Source organism: Eubalaena glacialis, chromosome 1 (assembly GCF_028564815.1).
Source record: "Eubalaena glacialis isolate mEubGla1 chromosome 1, mEubGla1.1.hap2.+ XY, whole genome shotgun sequence".
NCBI lineage: Eukaryota > Metazoa > Chordata > Mammalia > Artiodactyla > Balaenidae > Eubalaena > Eubalaena glacialis.
In genome coordinates this window covers 53,260,539-53,286,998 of record NC_083716.1, presented here as the reverse complement: position 1 = coordinate 53,286,998, position 26,460 = coordinate 53,260,539, and positions in this window count along the sequence as shown.

Below are 26,460 nucleotides of genomic sequence, written 5' to 3'. Positions count from 1 at the left end.
CCCACAAGCCAGGGAAACCTGTTCTCCCTCCCCCAGCAGAGAGTCTATGAATAGTTCCACAAACCCCTGAAGAGATTCTTTGTGGAGGAGTAGATGGGGACCGAAGATCCTCCCATTTGAACTGCTGGGCTCCATCTTAGCTCTGTCATTGTGGAGAAAAATCACAAGGGAGCAAAGTCATGAAGACACAGAAGCTTGTATTTAGTTCACAGTTGGGGAGGGGGAAATTTCCCCTTCTCTCCCCTTCTTGAGTTCTGGTGGCTGGACTAATAATAAAATTGACACAAGACAGATTAGCGGGAGAAAAAAGAAACACATTTAATTCATGTGCATGGAGGACTTATAGAAATAGGACCTAATAAGTGGTCAAAGCAGGCAGCTTTTATACTTGCCAGGCAAAGAAACAATAAATTTTTGAATTGACAAGATGAAGAAACTTAGGCTTTGGGTGCTTAATTAGTGAAGGATCTAAACCCTTTGGGCTGGGGGCAGTAAATTAAAGAAGTAACAAGGTTTATTTATACGTGCCTTTTGGCCCCAAATTCCTATCTCTGGCAATAAGGGTGTCCTTCTACTCCAGATGCAGGGTGTGCATCTTTCGCATGAGAGATTTATTTCCTGCCTTTGGGGAGACAGAGAGGAGGGTCTCTGTTGCATCAGCTGTTTCTAAAGTAAATTTAATTCAAAATAATCAATATGTCATTGAGACATATTTTGGAGTGGCCTGCCCTGAGCCCAACACCATTCTCTCTTTATATAGGTGGGCCAGTGCAATGGACTTTTCATCAATACTCAATTGCCTTATGGCTACATACTCTGAAAAATTAAGAATGGTCACATGACTACCTCATCAGCGAACTATGAGCCAAAGCATTTATAAGCTGGTGTACTGTTATCCACGGTCCCTTTTTCTGTGGCAGTGGTTGCAAAAGCTTGTATTTAGATGGAGATACCACCAAATCAAAGCATCCTGGAAGGTGAGCACCTCATGAAGGACAGAAACTCTGGCAAGCCTCCCAAACCTGCCGCTGACTTCGAGTGAATGGGAAATAAACTGTTCTTTCATCAAGCCCCCGAGATGTCGATATTTTTGTTTCTGCAGCATAACCTAATGTATCCTAACTAATATACCCAGCAATCCCATGGTGTTACATCCATCAAGACTCTACTGGTTCTAATGGATCTGTCTAGTAGGTCTGCTTTCTATAGTTAGCAATTCAGAATAGTGCAGTAAAAATACATAAGCTCACTGTAAAACCTCATTGTTCCCTTCCCCTAGAGATTCTTCCTTAATACCATTTGGTTACCAGGTAGACACCAAGTATCACCTAAAACTGAGGCCCATTTAATTTCTCAAAGTATAGACAATATTGTTTATTAAGTATTTCCTTCTTTTTTTTTTTTTTTAAACTAGAGGCACTAGCATAGTTTTTTTTTGTTTGTTTTTGTTCTTTTTTTTTTAAGGGAATAGTTTTTATTTATTTATTTATTTTGGTTGCATTGAGTCTTCGTTTCTGTGCAAGGGCTTTCTCTAGTTGCAGCAAGTGGGGGCCACTCTTCATCGCGGTGCGCGGGCCTCTCGCTATCGCGGCCTCTCTTGTTGCGGAGCACAGGCGCCAGACGCGCAGGCTCAGTAGTTGTGGCTCACGGGCCCAGTTGCTCCGCGGCATGTGGGATCTTCCCAAACCAGGGCTCGAACCCGTGTCCCCTGCATTGGCAGGCTGATTCTCAACCACTGCGCCACCAGGGAAGCCCCAGTATTTCCTTCTTAATCAATTTTAGAAAGGTCATATATATAGCAAGCATTTTTCATTTCTTTTTCTTTTAAATTCTCAATTTTCTCCCACTGCTTTATACATCTAAGTTTCAGTAACACCAGTCCTCCCCCCTCCCCATTGTCACTATTATTGATAAACTATCCTTCACTATCTCCCATTCCTTTTTTCCAGAAAAACCTTAAAATTATTTAATTCCAAATTATGTTTGGATTACAGTTGCAATTGTGCTAATTCTACAAGAAAATTGGGAATACTAAACATCTATAATAATGTTTAGCTGAAATATCCAGGTACATGATTTGTCTTTATCACTTCTGCCTCTTTGTTTGTCCCAATAAAATGTTATAGTTTCCTTTACAAAGATCTAATATAATTCTTATTAAGTTAGGCACTGATTATTACAGTATAGGTAGTTTAGTTCTATTATGAATGGAACCTCTTATAATTTTCTAGTTAACTGTTGCTGGTTTAATGAGATGATTTTATCTGTGAAATATCTATTTTGTTTTGCCTTCTTTATTAAACTCCTAATACAAGAATGTTCCTAGCATCTGTACCATAACAATGCAAAACTGGAAACAACTCAAATGTACAGCAAAAGAGGAATGGATAATTAATTGTGGTATATTTATGCAATGGAATACTATAGTTAAAAAAGAGAATTAACTAGTGACCCTCAATCTCATGTTGAGTGAAAGATGCCAGACCAAAAGAGCAGATCCTGTATGATTCTATTCACAAGAAGTTGAAGAACACACAAAACTAATCTAGGATGATAGAAGTCAAAATACTGGTTACTTGTAGAGGGATGTTGACAGCGAAGGGACAAGAGGGAACTTCCGGGTTGATGAAAATGTCCTGTATCTTGATTTGGAGGGTGGTTACATGAGTGTTATACATTTTTTGTCCATTTTGCTATGTGTGAATTACACCTCACTGAAACAAACACACACATATAGCAGACAAAAGTAACCGAATGGGCATAAAATTCAAAAGAGGGTGACATTGACTGGGAAAGAGCATGCAAGAAACTTCTGGGGTGTGAAAGTGTTCTATATCTTGGTCTAGACAGTGGATAAGTGAGTGTCATCATAGGTAAAAATTCAGCAAGCTGGACAAGGAAGTTTTGTGGACTCTGTGTATATTTTATCTCAGTGAAAAAAATCTTAAAGGTAACAACTTATTTTTTCACGTAATTTTTTGAATTTTCTTAGTGTGCGATAATATTCTGCCTTATTTTCTCTAATTTAATTCATGTTAGTAATTCTAATTACCAGAATTTTTAAAATCTTAAAATTTTTAAAAAACTGTTTCTGTTCGTAAAGGTATTTATCTATGATACTATGATATTAAACAATATCTTTCTCCAACAAAGGATTTTGTAACCAACTTAAAAGGCAAATGAACAACTAGGATAACATGTGTGCACTATGTAATGTCACTGAAATAGAGCTTAGAAGTCACTATGAAATGAACAATCTCATCAACAGAATACTGGGAAATGCCTTGAAAGCGTAATTTATAAAAGTGCAAATATCAAAATAAAATATGTAAAATGTTTAATCTCACTAATAAACAAAGAAATAAATTTCAATAAAACATTGTTCTGGGTCTTCCCTGGTGGCGCAGTGGTTGAGAATCTGCTTGCCAATGCAGGGGACACGGGTTCGAGCCCTGGTCTGGGAGGATCCCACATGCCGCGGAGCGACTGGGCCCGTGAGCCACAACTACTGAGCCTGTGCGTCTGGAGCCTGTGCTCCGCAACAAGAGAGGCCGCGATAGTGAGAGACCCGTGCACTGTGATGAAGAGTGGCCCCCGCTTGCCGCAACTAGAGGAAGCCCTTGCACAGAAACGAAGACCCAACACAGCCAAAAATAAATAAATAAATAAATAAATAAATAAATAAATAAATAAAGACATTGTTCTACTTATTAAATTGATTATAGCTAAGTAGTTAATAGTCCAAGCTCTGGAATCACACTGAGTCACTACTCTCTACGATTCAGTTTCCTTGTATTTACTGTGGAAATAACATCTATAACACATAACGTTTATACAAAGATCAACTTTATTAATATTTATGTGTCTCTTAGTGACTTGCCTGGCATATAATCAGTACTCAATAAATGTCAACTATTGTTATCATTATGGCGCTTAATGTTTTTGGCAAAGATGAAAAGATTGATATCACTCTGTGATGACAAAGATAGGAAAATATCAATAGTAACGGTGAGTGTTTAAAATTATTACATTCTTTCTGGAGGACCAGTTTGTGAATATGTATCAGAATTTTAATTTCAAACCCAGACACGTTTTCTTAAATTGTTTTTATGTATTTAGAGTGAAGTCAGGTTTTACGCATCTTCTCAGTCTCCCCATTGAGAAAAAGTACTCGGGCTTTGAATTCTGGGCTAGGCTGTCTGATACTAAGAGCTAGCACATATTGAGTTCTGTGTGTGCCAGAGTCACAAATAATAATAAATACAATAGCTGATTCACTAATTTGTTTTTGAAGATTCTGAGCCTAAAGTCCTACCTCTGTGCTCTGTCAAGGGTGGCATGGCCTAGTGAGTAAGAGTGCAGACTCCAAAGCCAACTGCCTTCTTTCAAATCCATATTAACTGTATGACCTTGGGCAAATTACTTAGCCTCTGCTTTCCACAAAAGCAGTTTATGTATATAACATAATTATAACAATTCTCAGCACACAGTAAACACTTGATGACAGTATTCTGTGTCAATGTGCAAAATGTACTATGGCTTTTAATCCTTATTACTCTTATGAATTATATACTATAATGGTCCCTTAACACATTTCCTGGCACAAAGTAGACTACCAATAAACATGTTGAATAGATAAAAGAATACTCAATATTTAAATGTGGAAATAAATCTTAATGTGGGTGGATAATGGAGCCTATGTCATGTAGGTAATTAGTGATAGACTTTTGATTGGTGTCTGTTTTACTATTCATCACAAGCATTTCATCAGCACATGGAAACCTCTCTTGAGCCAGCTGTACCACTGTGGAAAAAAGAGGTTGTTCAGCTATAAGCATCCACAATTCTCTTCCCTGCTTTTCCCTCCTACTTTCTTTTTCATTCCTCTTCCCTGTGAAGTAAAAGGCGTTCATCATCTTTCATTATCTTTCTTCTTCCTCTGGACTTCTAAAATTGCCCTGCTCTTGTTTTATACCAATGCCTTTGCTAATGTGACTTCATTAGGAGATTTTTTTTCCTTCTCTCTTCTCTAGATCAATAGTCTCTGTAACCTCCCACGCCCCCTTATTTGATAGTTCCACCAGCTTTCATTCTTGAGTCTCTTAAAGCCCTGGGGAAGAGAACGATTTGAACCTCTTCCTTTGACAATGTTTTGTTTCCCTCCACAGCAGAGCAGTTTCCTTTACTGTGGTGGCAATTCTGTCCTTTCTGATGCCCTTTCTGCCAAAGTTTCTCCATCTGCAGAGGTGACTACAACCTCTGACCAGGTGCTAGGATGTTAAGAAAACTTAAAGATTTTATTAGGTTGGGCTTCCCTGGTGGCGCAGTGGTTGAGAATCTGCCTGCCAATGCAGGGGACACGGGTTTGAGCCCTGGTCCGGGAAGATCCCACATGCCGCGGAGCAACTAGGCCCGTGAGCCACAATTACTGAGCCTGTGCGTCTGGAGCCTGTGCTCCCAACAAGAGAGGCCGCGATAGTGAGAGGCCCGCGCACCGCGATGAAGAGTGGCCCCCACTTGCCGCAACTAGAGAAAGCCCTTGCACAGAAACGAAGACCCAGCACAGCCATAAATAAATAAATAAATAATTAAAAAAAAAAAAAAAGATTCTATTAGGTGGCCAGCCTGGTGAGTTTCCAATATGAACAGTGCCAGTATCCTCTGAGGTTTCTATTACAGAATCTTGCAGGCATTTTATTACAAGGAAAGCCCTGTCTTTCTCTGGATCTCATTCTGGTTGTTTTGATTTATGTGAAGGGTGTGCCAATCCCAGGATGCCCTGACAATGGAAGGTGGGAGACTCATTTTCTTTGTGTAATATAACAGAAGCAAGAAACCTCAGGTGAGAACTGACATACAGCCAATGTCACATGTGATCAAGTCTGGAATGGTGAGTCCTACCCTTAGATCCTGCAGGATGGGGAGAAGGCAACTTTCTCTGCACCAGTTATCTTTGTAACTCCTTAAACATATGTGAAATCAAGGCATAGGTCCTACTGATCTTCCTCTGTCAGTCAGAAAAAAGAAAATGTCATCATTAGAGGAAACCCTACTGGTCATTTGTTAGTGCATGGATCTTCTGTTGAAACAGTGATCCAGTAGGTGAGTATAATGTTTCCATTTTATGGATGAGCAGCATGAAATTTACCAATGTAATCTGACTTAATACCAGGGCCAGAATTAAAATGCAGAGTCAGTTTTCACTGTATTTGCAGGACATTTTTTCCCATTCTCACCCTGCCTCCTCCTCCATTTGTGGGTAGGTAGAACCTCTTCCAGGAACAGAACACTGGGTCACAGAACACATTTGAAACTCTCTGTCTGAGAAGCTCCCTTTGCTTGGGCACCCAGATTGAGAGCTCTCCAAGATAAGCTTCAACTCAGATTAGGGCCAGGCACCTGGCTTTTCCAGTCCTCGAGGAAGACTTGCACTTTACTCTGGGATCAGTTTTTGCTGAACCCGGAGAAACTCTGCTGTGTTTCTAGGACAGTGACTAGACCACTCGGACCTCACCTCTGCCTGTTCCACGTGACCTGCTGAGGAGCATCATTCCCCACCCCACTATTAGCGTGGCCACAGGGCATTCCTGCACCAGGGAAAATGAGCAGAAGTGAGGGCATGCCACATTGCATCATGAGATATTATGTTTCTGGTAGTGCTTGCTCTTCCCCTCCCACAAGTACAGCGTTCAAATAGAGGCAGCTCCCAACATGTAATATCCGTAAGGAATTCATGTTACATTTTATGAGCCACAGAGATCTAAGGTTGCTTTTGTCACTGCAGCAAAGCTAAATGTTATACATACACCATGCAAGTCACACTGGCCTTCTCACTAGCCTTCAAACAGACTGACCCACTTACTGTTCATGCTGCCTGAGAAGCTCTCCCCTTCCATCTACACATGGTTTTTAATTTTCATCATTTAGAGTTTGGGGCATCTATTCCCTCCTCACAGATAAATTCAGTGGCTACTAAATTTATATGACTTGTCTTTCTCTCAAGCCTTTTATATTATTTTCTAGTGATATTTGACACTCCCTGAAATTGTGTTATGTATGCATTTGATAAATTGCTTGTTGTCTATCTTGTCTTCCAGACTATAGCTCCATGAGGACGGGTGTAGTGGTTAAGAGCACAGACTTATTAGCCCAAGTGCCTGGATAATTCTGGCACCAACAATGGTTAACTTTCTGACACTGGGTAAACTACTCAACTTACTGGACTTTTTTCCCCTTTATTTGTAAAGTTGGGATCATAATATAACATATAATTCATAGGGCTGTTGTTAGGGTTAAGTGTGTCAAAATATGTAAAGCACTTAGCCCAGTGCTTAGCACATCGTAAGTACTCCATGAAGTTTGGTATTATCATGAGTATTGTACACCACTGCATTCCAGATCTGAGAACACCACCTGAACTAACCACCACTAAGCACCGCTTCTGCTGGAAAACTAACTTACTTAATAGTTGAGAACTGATGACCTCCATGGAGGTCTAAGAACAATGTAAGATGATGTTTAGCTTAATTCCTGGCAATTAGTAATGATTACAATAATAATATTAACAATAACAACAAATAACAATACTACCCTTTATTTAGCATCTAACAGTTATTTGTTACCTACATTATTGCACAGTTGTAATGCAGCTATCATTAGTTTAGGTGAGAGCACAAACTTGGGGAGACATAACCTGGAATTATCCAAGAGTCCATAGCTTACTGGAACTGGGTTTTGATTCATGTTTCATTGACTACTTTATGCTGCAGAGGGCTTATTAAATAATTACTTTTTTTTGTCTTCTACTAGTCCTAATTCCTAAGATGATGGAAATTGTTGCTCTGCTGTCCCCTTGAATAGGTGTGGCCATGCATCTCTTCTGTTTCAGCCCCAGATTTAATACTGATTGAGTTTCAACTTTGTGGCAATCGTCATGCTGGGCTGAGGGTTTGGGGAGAAACAACAGAGAAATCAGTTATATCCCTGGCACTTAAGGAGTAAAACAATAGACATTAACTGCTGTTCTGAAAAGGAAAGGAGCTGGAATGTGTTCTTTCCAGTATGTTCTCTTCAAATCATTACAACCATCTGTGCTTTACAGATCAATGGAGGCACAGAGAATTAAGGAATTTGCCCAAATTCACAGAGCTAAGGAAGCCAAGGGGCTAGGTTTCAAATATTAGATGGTGCCAGAGTTTTCTACTGTCTCTCTGCTACAATGAATGATAAACACCCTTTGTTTGTTTCTTTGTTTTTGTCTTAATTGGTGAAGTCAGGCCTGAAGACAAAGTTCCAGGGATATGTACAGTAAGTAGCACATGACAAACGCATCTATAGCATGACTATACCGCAAGAGGTGTAGATTGCTGCATAGAACATATTTGCAGCAATTACAGGATCAGTTGATGCCCTTCTTCTTTCAGTTGGATGGTTCTAGCAGCCTCGAATTTGGAGTTTTCTTACTTGATATTCCATCGGGCAGCCAGGTGTGGCCTGGAGACTTTCCCTAACTGATCTGTTCCAGGCAACGCTTACTAGGGGCACAGATCATGCACTCCAAGTGCAACGGTGTCTACATCCCCTCACTCAAAACCAGCTTCTTCAGTGGCTCCCACCTTGCTGTTCCCAACACTCAGTTTGTCAGAAATACAGCATGACTCAGGGCCATAAATCATGGCTAGCTTAGTAGAATTAGCTCCGCTCCAAAGGTGGATACATTGCAGGCTCCCCTCTACTTTGCAGAGAGGCCACCTGAGAGCCATGTTGCTTCAGTGTTATAAATCAGCACCAGGCAGGCGACAGCATCCTGACAGCAGGACAATTACTGTCCTGGAAATAAGAAATGCAAATTTCTCTCCCCTCATTGCAAAGGCAACCAGCGGACTTACTCTATGATATTGATCAATGACTTTAATCTCTGCCCGCCCCCAGTTTATAAAATCTATGTGCCACCTGTCACCCTTTTTCCTCATGGTTCAGGTCTGAGGTAGTATTTGATTTCCCTAGGTGTCATGTGAGTCATTTGGGCCACCTTGAAAAGATGGCTCTTAAAATGGTAAGTTTTGGAGAGCAATTTTAATAGTAGCTATTTCACCTGTAAATTGAATCCTGGAGGCTTCAACACTTAGGATTTGTGTGACCTTGACAGGTTAGTTGGTCTCTCTGAGCCAACTTCTCATATGACAAATGCAGACAAAACTTTCTGCAGCAGAGGCTGGTTTTGAGGATCAACTGGGAGAACTTTGTATCTTGTGTTAAATAGACGGTATTTAGTATTACTGGGCCAGAGAGCTAGGTAAAGTTTAGCTAAAAGGAGATGAAGAAGTGAATCTATACTAATGGATCAATCAGGGTACAGGAAAAATAGGAATGGATGCTACCAAGAGATTGTTTGATTCTGTTTTTCACATGGCAATTGACAATCAGATCTGACTGAATTTTTAAAAAATGGTTGATAATCACTAGAGGAAAAGAAGACTGGCATGGCCTAGATATCTGCTATGTTTCAGTCACTGTTCAGGAACCTCACCACATGTAAACTACCTCTATTATTATGCAGTTTTTCCTCAGTTCCAAAATAGTCTCTGGAAGCTTACCTTTGGAGAGATTGTTTTGTTATCATCACTGGTAGTCAGGGTATAGGAAGATATATTCTAATCTATAAATTATGTGAGATTTACATAAGATTACGATTTTGATGTAGGATTTCTGGGTAGTGGAGAAAGAAAAATGGTTGAAGAAATCCATCTGGGATCCCACCTATGTGGAACCCAGATGCATCTGACATTTAAGACTAATTGGAGGGCTAGAGATCGTAAAATGCCCAAATGTACCAGGAGAGAAGGACTTAGATCAACCTCTCTGAATGGGAGCAAAGCTGTAATTGCCAGCTCACTACTTCATCTTCCCTGATAACACCACAGTTGCTTGTTAAGGAATATGGGTTATTATGATGACAGAAGGACCCTTAATTGTGCCCTTCCAGGAAGACCCTATTCTCTATCCATGGACATCATGAAGTTAATATAATTTCTGAGAACCAGTATGGTTTATCTTCCTGATATGGGCCCAGAAACCCAAGCAGGCAATGCAACAAGGAAGATCTTGCAGTACTTAAATTTCAGTTGCATCTTATTGCAAGGAACCTCATGCAGTTATGTAAGGCCTCACATAGCCATTAAGACCAGATGTATTCTGGCTCTACTTGATGGCTGATGGACTAATTGATCACAAAGAAAACTTTGTATGCAGAGAGGTCTGATCAAAGCTTTGGACTCTGCTTGAAAGAGCCTTGTAAATAGAAAGGTCATCTATGAACACTTCTTCCACAGTCAACTGGCTGACCATGATGATCAGAGCAATAAATTGTGTGTGCATACATGGGAACAGAGTAGGACTAATAACGAGGGACTTCACTTGAATCTTTGAGATAAATAAGAAAGTCATGTGACTGTTATGTACTGAATGTTTATGTCCCTCCAAAATTCATATGTTGAAGTTTTAACCCCCAATGTGATGATACTTGGAGATGGAACCTTTGGGAGGTAATTAAGGTGAGATGAGGTCATGAGCATGGTTCTCTCATGGTGGGATTAGTGCCCTTGTATGAAGAAACACCAGAGAGCTTACTTTCTCTTTTTTCCCATGCATGCACAAAGAAGAGGTCATATGAGCACAGCAGGATGGAAGCGCCTTATAACCCAAGAGAAGAGGCCTTAGAATGAAACCTATCTTGCCAACACCTTGATCTTGGACTTCCCAGCTTCCAGAAGTGTGAGAAATAAATTTCTGTTGTTTAAGCACCCAGTCTATAGTATTTCTCTTTCTTTTTTTTAAAGTAATTTTTATTGGAGTATAGTTGCTTTACAATGTTGTGTTAGTTTCTACTGCACAACAAAGGGAATCAGCTATATTTATACATATATTCCCTCTTTTTTGGATTTCCTTCCCATTCAGGTCACCACAGAGCACTGAATAGAGTCTCCTGTGCTATACAGTAGGTTCTTATTAGTTATCTATTTTATACATAGTTATCAATAGTGTATATATGTCAATCCCAATCTCCCAATTCATCCAACCCCCCTTTCCTCCTTGGTATCCATACGTTTGTTCTCTACTTCTGTACCTCTATTTCTGCTTTGCAAATAAGATCATCTGTACCACTTTTCTAGATTCCACATATATGCATTAATATACGATATTTGTTTTTCTCTTTCTGACTTACTTTACTCTGTATGACAGTCTCTAGGTCCATAGAGTATTTTTTTTTTTGAACTATAGCTGATTTACAATATTGTGTTAGGTTCAGGTATATAGCAAAGTGATTCATTTATATATATATATTTTTTCTTTTCTATTATAGGTTATTACAAGATATTGAATATTGTTCCCCATGCTATTTTATTATTTTTTACGGCAGTCCAAGCTGACTAGGACAATGATTATAAGTGCTAAGTCTAAAAACTTCACTCTATGTTATTGCCCTTGAAAAACTAATTTTAAGTTTTATTTGACAGTGGCAGGTTAACAGAGAAACAAGTGGGCATTTAGAAAAATATCCTTATATGTTAAAAGACAAGTGTGTCACCTCAAAGATTTAATCCAAGAAATAGTCTTGGCAGGAAATGTGAGAGACATGATATGGTGAGAGCTGAGAACAGCCTCGATTGCTACAACCATCAGTGTGGTTACTAAGCACACGGCACCCCAGCCTGCCAATCCCTCACTCCAAGCTTCAGTGTCGTGGCCTGGAAATCTCGGTCATGCTGCTTCGTAGCAAGTTATATGAACAAATGTAGACAGACTCCTTGGCGAAAGGACTGGGAAAACAGTGTCGCACCCAAACTGGAAATTACAGTTATTTTCATCCACACATGTCTCCAGCCACCAGTGTCAGCTGATTCTTCGACAAAAAAACTTTCAAATTCTTATTATGTCTCCCTTTCCACTATCATCATTGTCAGGCAGTGTCTTATCATCTTTTACTGTGAGATTATTTCAGCACTCCCTGCTTGCCTGTCTTTGCCTCTTATTCCTCCTCAAAACCACCTTCTTGTGGTTTCCCTAAAATACCAGCAATGTGTTTGTTTCATAGATCTGGTCATTCCGCAAAGACGGCCGATAGCTTTCTGCCACCTGAAGATGATCTGGTCCTGATTTGTTGCTCCAGCTTCAGCTTTGCCCACTTCCCTCTCTAACCCCTGAGCAAACTCCATCATTACACTACCCATCTTTTCCTGAACAAATCTTTGACATGCTCACCTGTGGGCATGGCCTTCTTAAACTTCTCCCTGTCCCCCGTGCCATTACCCAACCATACATCATCAGAATGGAATTATTTACTGTAGTAGGCAGAATAATGACTTCCCAAAGATGTTCACATCCTATTTTCTGTAGCTTGTGAATATGTCATTCTATGGTGAGGGAGAATTAAAGTTTCAGAAGGAATTCAAGTTGCTGACCAGTGACACTTGAGGTTATCCTGGATTATCTAATGGGCCCAGTGTAATCATAAAGGTCCTTTACATGCGGAAGAAGGAGGAAGAAGGCTTAGTGATACAATGTGAGAAACACTCAATTGGCCTCTCTAACTTTGAAATTGGAAGGGGTCATGAGCCAAGGAACATGAGCAGCTTCTAGAAGTTGAAAAAAAGCAGGAAAACGATTCTCTCCCAGATTCTCCAGAAGGAACACAGCTCTGCTGCCACCTTGGTTTTAGACCCGAGAGATCCATTTTGGACCTCTCGCTTCCAAACTGTAATATAATAAATTTGTGTTGTAGTAAGCTACTAATCATGTGGTATTTTGTTACAGAAGTGATAGGAATCTAATACATTATGCTTATTCATTTTTTGTTCCTATTGAGCACCATGTAAGTTCATCAACTTGCTAAGTACTGTGGTGGAAACAGAAGAAATGGAAGATACAGTCCTGGCCCACAGGCATTTAAAATCCACTTTGGAAAGATAATAATAAGTAATATCCATTGAACATTTATCATGGCAAACAGGGCCCTACATTGTGCATATATTACCTCACTTTCTCCCCCCACAGCACCATAAGGTATGCTCAGCGAGGTTAATAAAGAGAATAAGTTAACAAGATGGGAGAATTGGCATTTGAACTCAAGCCCAAGTGACTTCACCTAAATTCATTTAGCTCTCCCCTCCTGTTTTTTGGTTTTTGGTTTTAGTGGTAAAGGAACAGATCATTGCTTTGGGGTTTCAGAGGGAGGAGATACTATTTGAATTGAAAGAATCAATAATAGCTTTTGGTAGTAGGAAGATTTTGAACTGGAACTAGGCTTAGAAGGAATATTATTTATTAATCATGACATACACAGTAAGAGTGACTATAAAATGCCTCTATTTATCTTAAGATGCATCTGTGTCTTTGTGTGGCTTCATAACCTTATTCATTTTAATCACTGAATAGTATTCTGTTGTATGAATATGCCACAGTTAATTTATTCATTCATCCATTCAAAGACAACTTGGTTGTTTTATTTTTAGAGATATGAAAAAAAGTTGCTATAACCTTTTCCACGAAAACTTTTTGTGAACTTAAATTTTCAAATGAGTTGGGTAAATACCTAGAAACATGAGGTTAGATCATATTATAAGACCATTTTGAGATTAGTAAAAGACTGGCCAACTGTTTTCAAAAGAGACTGTACCATTTTGCGTTCTCACCAGCAATGGATGAGAGTTCCTGTTGCTCTACATTATTGCTAAAAATTGGAATTGTCAGATTTTAGCCATTCAATAAGTCTATAGTGATAACTTTTGTTTTTAAAAGACATATCCACTGGGTGTAGAATTCAAGGTTTCATTTTGGGGGTATTTTCTTGCAGCAATTTAATGATGGCATTCCTTTTATTTCCCTTGCCTGAGGAGACATATCCATAAAGATATAGCTAAGACCAATGTCAAAGAGAGTACTGCCATGTTTTCTTCTAGGAGTTTTATGGTTTCAGATTTTACATAAGTTTTAATCCACTTTGAGTTGATTTTTGTATATGTTGTAAGACAGTGTTCTATTTTCATTTTTTTTGCATGTGGCTGTCTAGTTTTCCCAACACTATTTCTTGAAGAGACTATCTTTTCTCCATTGTATGTTCTTTGCTTCTTTGTTGTAAATTAATTGTCCATATATGTAGGTTTATTTCTGGACTCTCAATTATATTCCATTGATCTATGTATCTGTTTTTCTACCAATACCATGCTGTTTTGATTACTATAACTTTGTAATATAGTTTTCAGTCAGGGAGTGTGATACCTCCAGCTTTGTTCTTTTTTCTCAGGATTGCTTTGGCTATTGGGGTCTTTTGTGGTTCCATATAAATTTTAGAATTTTTTGTTCTATTTTATGAAACATTTTGTTGTTTTGATAGGGACTGCTTTGAATCTGTAGATTGCTTTAGATAACATGAACATTTTAACAATGTTAATTCTTCCAGTCCATGAGCATGGAATATCTTTCCATTTCTTTGTGTCTTTAATTTGTTTTCAACAATGTCTTATAGTTTTCAGTATATGGGTTTTTACCTCCTTGGTTAAATTTATTTTGTTCTAAATATTTTTTTCTTTTTGTTGTTATTATAAATAAGATTGTTTTCTTAATTTCTCTTTCTGCTAGTTCACTGGGATGACATCAAACTAAAAAGCTTCTGCACAGCAAAGGAAACTATCAACAAAATGAAAAGACAACCTACCTAATGAGAGAAGATATTTGCAAATCATTTATCTGATAATGTGTAAATCTGATAATCTAAAATATATAAAGAACTCATACAACTCATCAACAACAATAAAAAACCAAACAGCTTGATTTTAAAATGGGCACAGGAGCTGAATAGACATTTTTTCCAAAGAAGACATACAGATGGCCAACAGGAACATGAAAAGATGTTCAACATCACTAATTTATTAGGGAAATGCAGATCAAAACCATAATGAGATATCACCTCACACCTGTTAGAATGGCTATTATCCAAAAGGCAAGAAATAACAAGTGTTGGAGGAAAGGGAACTCTCATATACTGTTGGTGGGAATGTAAATTGATACAACCACTATGAAAAACAGTATGGAGATTCCTTAAAAAATTAAAAATAGAAATATTCTATAACCCAGCTATTCCATATGGGGGTTTTTATCTGAAGAATACAAAAACACTAATTCAAAAAGATATATTTACCCCTATATTTACTCCAACATTATTTACAATAGCCAAGGTATGCAAACAGCCTAAATGCACATTGATGGATGCATGGATATATATAAACAATAGAATACTACTTAGCCATAAAAAATATGAAATCTTGCCATTTGCAACAACATGGATGGACTTTGAGGGTGTTATGCTAAGTGAAATAAGTCAGACAGAGAAAGACAAATACTGTATGATTTCACTCATATGTGAAATATTAAAAATAAACAAACAAACAAATGAATAAACCAAACCAAACAGAAACAAACATATAGATACAGACAACAGAGTAGTGGTTACCAGAAGGGAAGGGGTAGGGGGGAGAGGATCAAATTGATGAAAGGGGTCAACTGTATGTTGACAGACGGAAACTAAATTTTTGGTGGTGAGCACACTATAGTATATACAGAATTAGAAATATAATGTTACACACATGAAACTTTTATAATGTTATAAATCAATGTTACCTCATTTTAAAAATATCTCAAAAATATTTTAAAAAATGATATTCCACTGTCTGCTTGCTCATATTTTTTTCTGACAAGAAGTCTGCATTCAACCTTATATTCTGTATCATGTGCCTTTTGGAGGGGTGTGTTGATCTTGAATCTGTGGTTGTAGCGTTTTCATCAAATTTTCAACAAAGTTCAAAAAATGAAACTCTTGGCTTCGATAATATTTTAATACATATAGATTGTATATGTCCCAAATTAACAGATTTTATAAATCATCAGCATTTTAATTTGCATAGGTAGAGGGATTAGCACGAAGGTATTAAGTGAGAAGGTTATGACTCCAACAAACAGGATCAACTTTATGGCTGGCTTCAGTTCTAGTTGGAATCCAGAATAAAATCAGGGAACCATGATATAGGGTGAGATCACCAATCAGGATAAACATGTTTAAGATTAACATACTATAGAGGTTATATTTAGAATGGTGTCAAATAGACCTTGATTAGGATTCTGACTCTGTCATTCACTAACTGTATTAGGGTTTAAGAGCTTCTGTAAAATAACAGAATCGTTTTTAAAGGGTTATTATAACATCTGAATGAAACGATGTAGGTTCAGTGCTCTCAGAAAACTGCCTCCTATACACTGAGCCCTCAAAAACTGGTAGTTATTACTGATTAGGCAATGAAGCTGAAGCTTTAATTGGAGAGACAGAATGCACAAACTTGACTGATAGATTTCCTAGTTCTAAGGTTGGAATAGATCATTTTTCTGCCCAAGACTTTATGGAATCTGTAAATCAGGAGAAAGAATGAAGTCAAGGCCTGAGAAGAAAGCCAATGGCCAAGAAGCCAAAAGAAGTCTGTAGATGTTATCAACCCAGAATAATGAAAAAAAGGTAGTAAAGATGGAATACAGAGTGAGGAGTTGGGAAGGTGAAGAACAGGAGTGAGTAAGAAGAGAGCAATGGAGAGAGGTCTGGGAAAATTGTCAGGCACTTGTGATTGTAGGCAAGTTTTCTTATGTGTAAATTTGTAAATTTGGTTGATACTGCTACACTTACTACTCATGGGAATGAGAATACGATTAAATAAGATGACCATCTATGTAAATACCACAATGGCAGACCCGGAGTGGACCTCAGTAAACATGAGCTGTTATTATGAGGATAATGTTGGATGGGTCATGAATCCCCTAGGCATAGTTCACAATTAGCCATGCTTGGTTCTGGCCTTAAGGCAATAGAAATTCCAGAAGAGTAAATTTGGAGTTGAGGACACAAAAAGGAGCATTGAAATGAAAAAAATGTACATATGGAGAGAAGAGGAAAATAATGTGTAAACACTATGTTAATGTTCCTAGTGCCCACCATGACTGGATTGCTGGGCTGTTTGTTCTGTCTGAACCTTTTGAATCTGTTTCCTTTTCTGATTCAAAGTCTTTGCATCATTTTTTGCCCTCTGGAGAGGCTTTTGAGATTACGAAAATGCTAGAAACAAATTGAGCATTCATCATTATTATTCCCATTTCACAGATGAAGAGACAGGTTCAGAGCTACCTAGAGATTAGTTCATGATCCCTCAGCTTGAGTGATTGAGATGTGAACCCAGTCATTTTCCTTAACATGAGCTCCCACTCCATTCCACTATGTTGCTCTAAGGATCTTGTCAGATATTTAAACAGCATTGCCTCACAAAGGTGGTAATCCCCATAAAACTAAACAGCAAGGCAGATGTTTACTGGAGACTGAGCCAGATCTGTCTGTGAGTGCCGAATTGCTGTCTCAGAACTTCTGCTAATGCACAGTCTGCTTGCCTGCCCCAGGCACCGGAAACAACAAGGAGGACCTTCCACATGGCAAAGTCTCCAAAGCGATGTGATTCCGTTGCATTTGCTTTAATACCTAAGCCAGGCACAGCTAGGGCAAGGGTCTAGCTTTGGTCAGGATGAGCTGGGGGGCTGCTCACAGAGCTCACCTGATGTTCAGGTCTGGGCAGTGCCTTCCTGGCAAATGCATTCCTCAGTTAAACAAACAGTAATTACAGAAATTGCAGATTTGATATTTTATTAATGAATGAGAGTGCATAGGGGTATTGAAGGGTATCCATGAGCATGTGCATAGTTATGCCATGAAAGCATTTCGGGTTTGCTTGCATCTCAGTACTACAGGGGCACAGTTGGTATCTGGCAGCTTAAAGCGAGTAGAATGAAATCTTTCCCTTTTACAGTTATATAAAGATAAGTCATAAATCAGGAAGTATCTTGTAAATCATCTCAACTACTACTTTTATTTTATAAATAAGGGACCGAGGTTTCAGGGGCATCGGTGGAATTTGGTTGTGGTCACAAAGCTAATGAGTGAAGGAGTCAGGATCTCCATCAGGGCTGCTAGCTTCTGCACTCTGTATCTGGGGCAAGTCACAAACATAGAAAGTCTGAGTTCTTTCTCCTCTTCTTTTTCCCTTTCCTTTTGCTTTTGTTTATCTTTCATTCTTTTATTCTCCAATTCATCGTTCAATAATTTTCTCATTCTTTGCCTATTTTATGTACTTTTTCCTTTCCTCCCTTTTCAGAAAAGATAGGAATATACCGTGTTCAGTATGAAAGAGTTTTTGTTTGTTCATTTCTGTTTCCAATGTTTGTGAAATGGAAACCCAAAGAGGATAAATGTCTCATGCAAGTATACACAGCTATCCAGATACATCCTGGGGCTGACACTCAGCTTCCTTCACTCTCAATCTCATGGTTTTATTTTTTGTAACCATTCTACATTTTTTTTCCATTACAGTTAACACTTTTGGGCCATGACTTTCATTATATTATTGGTAACATGACAGAAATTTTCTTTCTTCAACACATACAAAAACATAAAAATGTTTTAGTTCTTGCTTCTCTGAACTTCCTAAAATTCTAAAAGAAGGGCTCACAACAAATTCCATTGGTGGGACCTTATGGCAACTATGTTAAGAATTTACCAAAGATGTCAATACAGCAGAGCTTTTGTTGTGGGTCTCATAAAATAAATATTATCCTAATTAGAAAAGCATAAAAGTATGCTTTCAACAACTATCGAGACATTAGTGAACAGATATCACATCATTAGCACATCCTTCTCAATTTATATACACTTTGAAAATCTCATTTACTTAGATCCTTCATGTCTTTATTTCAAGAATCACCAATCTTTACCTTGATTAACCTAGATTATCCAAAATTTCTTTAAGGAAAAAGAATCAGTTAAAAGTTTTTCTGATGTAAAAGGTCAAGTAAATCTACTTTCATTCTATGGTGTATATCTAAGCTAGATTTCCAGACCTCATCTCCTTCCCCATTACCCCCTTGGGATTCTGGAAATGCCTGGTCAGGCTAGCAGAGTAGGTTAAAAAATTTTCTATTTGCTTGAGGGTGTAATGAATCTCATGGATTATTTAAGTCTGAATGAGTTTAGGTTAATGTCTGACAACAAGAGCTAAGACCACTGTACTAGAGTCTGTTATTTATGTTACTTCCCTGCTCACACTCTCTTCTAAAGGAAATCTACCTGTCCTTCAGCCATTATATGGCTTTTCTTTCTACTTATGTGACCCATGGTGTCCCAGTTTTACAGCTATTTGAGCAAAGGATGAGCACTTCATCCAAGCTGAACAATGATCCCTGACTTGACACAATGAAGTGAATGGTGTCGATCATAGTTTTCTTGTAGAAATTTGAAATAAGAAAAGCTGAAAAAATTAGTTCACAGTTAGGGAGATCTGTAATAGAAAGATAAAAAGGTAAAACTGGCACTTTGCCCTGCTTCCATATGAATAAAAGTTTATTATTTAGTGCAATCATATAAAAAATTTTGCATTCTGAGATAAACCTCAAAATGCAAGAATACTCTATTTATTACTATTCTCCCAAATAAATATTGTCTTGAGCCTCTATTCCTGTAGGTTTCTGATTCCCTAATGAAAGCAAGTTTATCTCAAATGTTTGCAATACTAGGCACATGTCACCCCGTGTAGATTTACTAATTATAAGAGGCAACTTGTGTTTTTCTACCAATGATCAGACTATCTGTAGCTTTATTTTTCTCTAGAATCTCACTGTATGATTTACTCAGAGTGGCCAGTTCTTCGGCAAGCTTTACATGAGATTATTTTCTAAGTAATCCTCCAACCAAAGTCTCTATGGTTTCCTAGAATGAACAGTACTGCCTCCCAAACTTGAGCTCATGGACCAGAGTCCATTTGTGATGTGTTGCATGAAAATGAGAAAAAATGTATTATATGATCATTTTTTATAAAGTAACTTTTATGAACTTTAAGAACTGTTCTTCATTTAAATATCATACTCTTTCTATATTCTGAAGATCAAATATCTTTTCTTTTATGAGAAGATGATAATATTAAATAGTGTTTCTTTCTCAATACCTTGACTGGGTCCAGTAAAATACTGACACCCTATGTAAGTACCTTTTAAAATTTGCTAAAATTTGAAGCTCAAAAATCTGGGCCACTGATGCATGGGGCATGGAATTAGATGACGAGCTGAGTTTTGGAAGTTTGGGAATGAATTTTCAAATAAAGAAACTTAACACTGTCCAGAGAAACACATATTCCCCAGTTCAGCATGGGTCTACTGGGGTTGAACCAAGACCTGCTATAAAAATATCAATGTGCTTGAGCCATGAGGCCATGACAGAAGCCACAGGTATAGCCAAGAATGAGACATCAGTGAAGTAATCAAAGGCTCTACGATGAGCCTCAGGACAACCAGGGAAAGGAGGTGCTAACCACAGTGAAGATGAGGCATGGGAGGCAATGGGGTCACCTTGGGAGTCCACAGACTGTGAGAAGGGGCTTGGGGGCTGAAGTTCTAGTGATTTAAAATGACCAGGTAGACATCAAATATTTTTTTTAAGATTTTTTTGATGTGGACCATTTTTAAAGTCTTTATTGAATTTATGACAATATTGCTTCTGTTTTATGTTATTTTGGGTTTATGGCCGCAAGGCACGTGGGATCTTAGCTCCCTGACCAGGGACTGAACCCACACCTGCTGCGTTGGAAGACAAAGTCTTAACCACTGGACCGCCAGGGAAATCCCAGACATCAAATATCATTATTTGTTACCATGACCACAAACTTTTTCCCAGAGGATATCTCCTGATCAGTGCAGCCTGGGGAAGGTGAATTATATAAAGAAGTCAGAACAAGGTGGAAAACCTAAAGTAAATGAGATACATGGAAATCCTTTACATATCCTCCTTTCTGCACCTGTGTATGGTTTGACTTTTCCATCTAGACCTATGATTCTTACTCCTGGCTATATATTTAAAAACACCTGGGAGAATTTAAATAACTCCCCAAAAGGGCACTGTGATGAGTTTTGAGGCCTTGACTTCATCCACCGTGTGCCCTTGTGAAAGCATTTCATTCTAGTTCCTCATTACAAAATGAAGTCATTGGAATAGGTGTTCTCCTTCCAGCTCAGAGGTTCTATGATTCTATTCTCTTACACATTTCCATCAGTTTTTCCCAAAAGGAAATACCGTGTCTTGATCCCAAGGCAGAAGAATTAAATTAATGTTAGTATAGCTCCATTCACTTAAAGTTTGAATTAAGTAATAAGACTGAACTCAAGCACCCAGTTTTTGTCTTTAAATGGGAGATAACAAAGAATAAAAGGATCTCAATTCTTTCTTTGTTGGAGAGGCACAGCCACAGCTCACTGAAAGGCAGACAAGTCCTGTGGTGACCTATCCAAAGAGCTTGCTGGAATTCCACTCTCTGGAAATTTCCAGAAAGTTGTTCACAGGGAGGTGTCTCATTAGAGGCACTCTTCTACAAAACCACTTAAGAAACACCTGAGAGAAGCTGCTGGCCACCAGATGTTGCTGTCTGCTGTGCACTGTAAGACCAGGATGCTGGAGAAACTGTACCCACTGCTGGGGAAACCCTGGATGCTACAGGAGCTAGACGTGGAGGAGCCACACCCTCTACAGGAGACTGCCAAGAAGTGCACTGGAACGGGGAAGCAAAACTCCTTTCTTACCCCTGCAATGATTCTCCAGCACTCTGTACTATCAAAATTAGCATTGTGCTTACCAACAAAGCAAAACTTTATATAAAAGGTCCCAGATCCATTTCCATAGAGCAGGCTAAAAGGGTTAATGAGAGGCTAAGATGCAATAAATCGATAACTGGCACAAGTTCCTTGAGAGATGTATGTCTGACTGGTCAAATATTATTCTGCCAAGGGGCCAAAGAGACTGCAGAATATTTTTGAAAACTGTCATTGATGTGTATACCAACTGTTCTCTGCATGCTGTCCCCAGAGTCCCCACTGTGTGATACCAGCCTAGGCAGCTGGATTTTGCTCTGATTCTCTCTCTGTACCCTATCTTTCCCCACTCTTCCTCTTACCACGGGAACTGGACTCCAAGTGTGGCACTCTGACCTCTAAACAGTTCCTTCCAAACTCTTCCTTAATAGTCTTTGATTCCACAGACTCCAAAGTGGGAGGAACTTAACTAAAGGGCGTTTACTTTAGGGAAACGCTGATATATTTGTCTTCATACCAGGCATGGAGAGGCAGCAGGAGGAGTCGTGGATGGGCACAAAGAGGGGAAAATGATTGAAGAGAGGTGGGCACAGCAGGGCAGCCTCTAGGCTACAGCTCTACGGGGCCAGTGCTATTGGCAAACATTCTAGGAGCACTGCTGTGGGGCTCTACTGGTGTGAGGAAAAAGCCAGAATCCAGGAACCAGAGAAATCATGGAGGAGCCCACAGAACCAATGAAGGCGAAGGTGGGTTTAAATATATTTTTAAATCAATACTTATGACTTTAACTTTTAAATAAGTTCATTCCCAGTAGCAGAGAGCAGGATAAAAATCATATAGGCTAATACAGAGCATGGAAGGGGAAGAGGTGCAATAGTGAGAAGTTAGAATTTCAAAATCAGAAACAATTGCTGATACTAAGCAGGACTGAGAACACAAGAACTAGGCAAATGCTAAGCATAACTGAATGCTTGACCATATTCCCTTACTGCTTCTCACAAAAGATTTCCCACTTTCCTTATCTTTGTTAAGTAGCATTTCCTTAAGCAGAATGGCTGGAGCATTAGACAAATGTCACTGGTATCACATTCCCTAGTTTCATGCAGATAAAGAGACAGAGCTTAATATCTTGAAACTTGATTTCTGAACACAGAGCAACACAGACATGGTGAATGGAAGAAGTGTATACTGAGTGTATTTTTCTCTTCCTCTACTGGAGCCTGATATTGTCACCTCTATATTGCAAATGATCTCCCAGTTGGCCCCAGAAACAGGAAGTACCTTCAGTCCTGGGCTTTGTCCTGCACAGGAACAGGTGTTTTTTGAAGTGATGAGTAGGGAAATCTCAGTTGTCCCACATAGGGTCCCGTGGGTGAAGGAGATTTTGAATGTACCAAGTTCCAGAGTCAGACTTCATCACTACAACCCCTGAAACTAAATCACATTGAAATCACATCAGTGATAGATAAGGATCAATGTTGATAAGGATCTCAAGACCAACTTATTGAAATACTGGTCAAGCCCTTCCTGTTGTCCATTTAAACTAAGGCAAATCATGTGGCTGGTTTGCTGAGCATTTCACTATGCATGCACCATATTTTATTTTACTAGAAATATTTTCTTCTTTTAAAATATAACTTTTCTCTACCATTATAAAAGTAATGCATAATGATTATAAAAACTTAAGGGAATACAGAATAACACAAAGAGGAAGATAAAAATGTCCTATAGTCCCACCTCATAGAGCAGAGTTTCATTCTAGAGGTCTCCAGATACTGAAATCTACTATTTTGATAAGAAAGAGGAAGATGAGAAGGTGGAATCTCCTCACCCCTCCCTTTTTTATTCTTGTTTTGTTTCTTGTGGTGCACTGCTGTCCCAGTAGCGCAAAGGACCCTTACCAAGTTGAAACCAGAAGCTGACCCTCATTAATTTAAAATCTGGCATCTTGGCTATTAACTTGTATCTTAACCTCTCGAGTTCCCATTTCCTTTCCTCATATATAAGGGATGATTTTTTTAAACTTGTGTTTGTTGGATGGAGATGCCCTTAAATATTTATTGTAGGACCAAGTAGGGGTCTTGAATTCCCTCTGGGGCATTGGGTCACTATGGCCGTGACACCTGAGTTTTCTAGACTAGGTCCTAAGAGAATAGGAGACCAGGAAAACGAGTCCACCACTATAGGGTGGGGGATTGGCAGTCAATGTAGTGAAATGTCACAGGAAAAATGTTCATGAGCTGGACACCAAACTTTACAGTGTGGAAGGAATGTGACAGAGCTGGTACCAATTCCATCTTTGCCACTTCCCTAACTTGTACACTTGGGCAAGTAACCTAACAACTTGTTACTTCTACTTGTGCGTAACTAATGGAAGTTAATAATCCCACCATCCTCATTGGATTATTTTCAGAACTACGTTAAAAATCTAGACAAGCCCCTAGCACACTGTCTGGTACACAGAGATGCTTAACAAGCATTGTTTCCTCCTCTCTTCCTCCTTGCTGCTGGTTTATTATCTGCTGAGGTTTGGAGTTGAAGGGAGTGGTATGTTTGAAGTCATTTTTTCCTTAGATGTCTTTTGGTTCAATATGTGTCTGTCTCTCATTTCCTACCTGAGAGTTTGCTACCCCAGGTTAACAATACTGAAGGTGTTGCTATGGCTACAGCTATCCTGTGACTTGGAGTAGTGATAAAGCTGCAGGAGGCTGAGTCTGTGCTTTCATGCAGATGTCCTCAAAACCACAGAGCAGGAACAGTGCGCCTTGGGAGGACACTTGCCTATGAAATTCTGGGCCTTCGGTGGGCAAGGGTTGAAATCAAGTGATATGAGGACTGCACACGTCAGGGCCGCCTTTTACAACCTGCCCTGGCGGTATCAGGCCCTTCCAAATGAACAACTCTCACATATGGGAAACTAAAAACACAAATTTATTATTCTCTGTATTTTTGTTTCTCTTTTCAGTCTCTTCTCTATGTCCACTAATATCCTCTCCTTCTTCCCTTGAAAACAGATTCCTTGATTCTAACTCTGCAGAAAAAAAGAGAGAGAAAAACCCTTTTTCCTTTCATTAAAGTTGCTTACCGAATCAATTCTGTTTATAGAAGGCAGCAACATCCCGGCATATTGCTTTCCCTCGTCGCATACCGTAAGTCGTGTGGTATTGATTCTTCCTCTTTTTGTCCAGCTATCTCGGGCATTCTAACCTGGGACCACACAAGTCCACAGCTGATTTATCAATCCTGCCGAAATTCTCAGCCTGAAAGGCAAAAAGAAAAAGCATGAATTACATTACGTAGCCAAGTCATTTAACATAAGTTATCTCATTTCATCTTCCCAGCTATTCTATGGAGTAGCAGGCGTTTCCTCATTTTACAGAGGTGAGTACTTTGCCTGCAGTCACAGACTTAGTAAGTGTCTGAGCCACTAAATGAGCCTGGGACCATCTAACTGCAAAGCCAGCCTTTTATCTTTCTGGGTCGTTGCCTTATAATGACACAGACATATGCTCAGTACAGAGCGTTACACCTGTGTAAAAGTATACATGGCGTTAAAAGCTGATGGTGACAACTGGCCAATGTCGTGTCTGAGATTTTTTTCTAAGTCTGTAAAGTATTCATCAGTGCAACCTGTTTTCAGGGCTGCTGGGCTTTGAAAAATACACATCTAGGGAAACAGAGGAAAGAACGGATGTTGCCTGTGGCATTTCATGCCTAATGCATAGTACTATATCCCTCAGCTCCTGGAAAATGAATTCCTTTCGTTTTCTCATCACTTAGGTTTGGTCACTATTCACACATCAGAGAAAAAACATATGCTATCCTTTTCCAATCTAATCCTCACCTTCTCCATTAGGCTGTAAGGAGGCAGGAGGGCATGATGAAAAGAAAAAGGCCTTTAGATCATGAATAACCAGGGTGCGAATCCTGGACACCTTCAGCAACCTGACCAATTCTTCATCTCTAAGGGGGTGAGCAAGGCTCTCTTCTGGCAACGGTTGAAGTCACACCTGGGACGTGAGGTCTGCATACATCAAGCCCACCATAGGCAGAACAGCCATGTAATATCAGGCCATTCTGAATGAACAACTATCATGTTCCAGAGACTCAAAGCACAAATTTATTTTTACCTGTATTTTTGTCTCTATTTTCAGTCTAATCTCTATTTTCAGCCATATATCCCTAGTACTATTGTGAGGATTTAATGAAATTAAATGTGTCATTTAATGAAAGGACCTATTTGAGGTTCCTAGTACCTTGTCTGGCATATCGTAGATGCCCAACAAAATCAGTCCCCCTTCCCTTCTCCTTTTTCCTCTCCAAAGGAGAGGATAATCCACTTCTCTCTTCTTGGTACAAGCTACTATTGTCTTACTCACAAGTCTAATTTCCACAGATTATAGCTCCTCATGAATATCAGGAAGACCAGCACTCACCCAACAAAATGGCACCTTAATGTTATTTCCTTAGGAGGTTTAATTACTTGGTAAACGTACAAACACCTACCATGTATGAAGGGGAATTAATACAGAAAGCTACAAATCATGGACTTGACCCTCAAAAAGCTCACAGCTCGGCTGGGGAGAAAGCAACACAAGAGGAAGTTGTGAATGTGGGCTGAGGCATGCTATACCTGACTTGGGTACTCCAGATTAGAACCTTGGAGTCATAGGACTGTAGGAAGTCTCTCTAACCTCAAGCTAAGTAGATCGCTAATGATGGAAAAGAGTTCTCTACAAGATTTAAAAT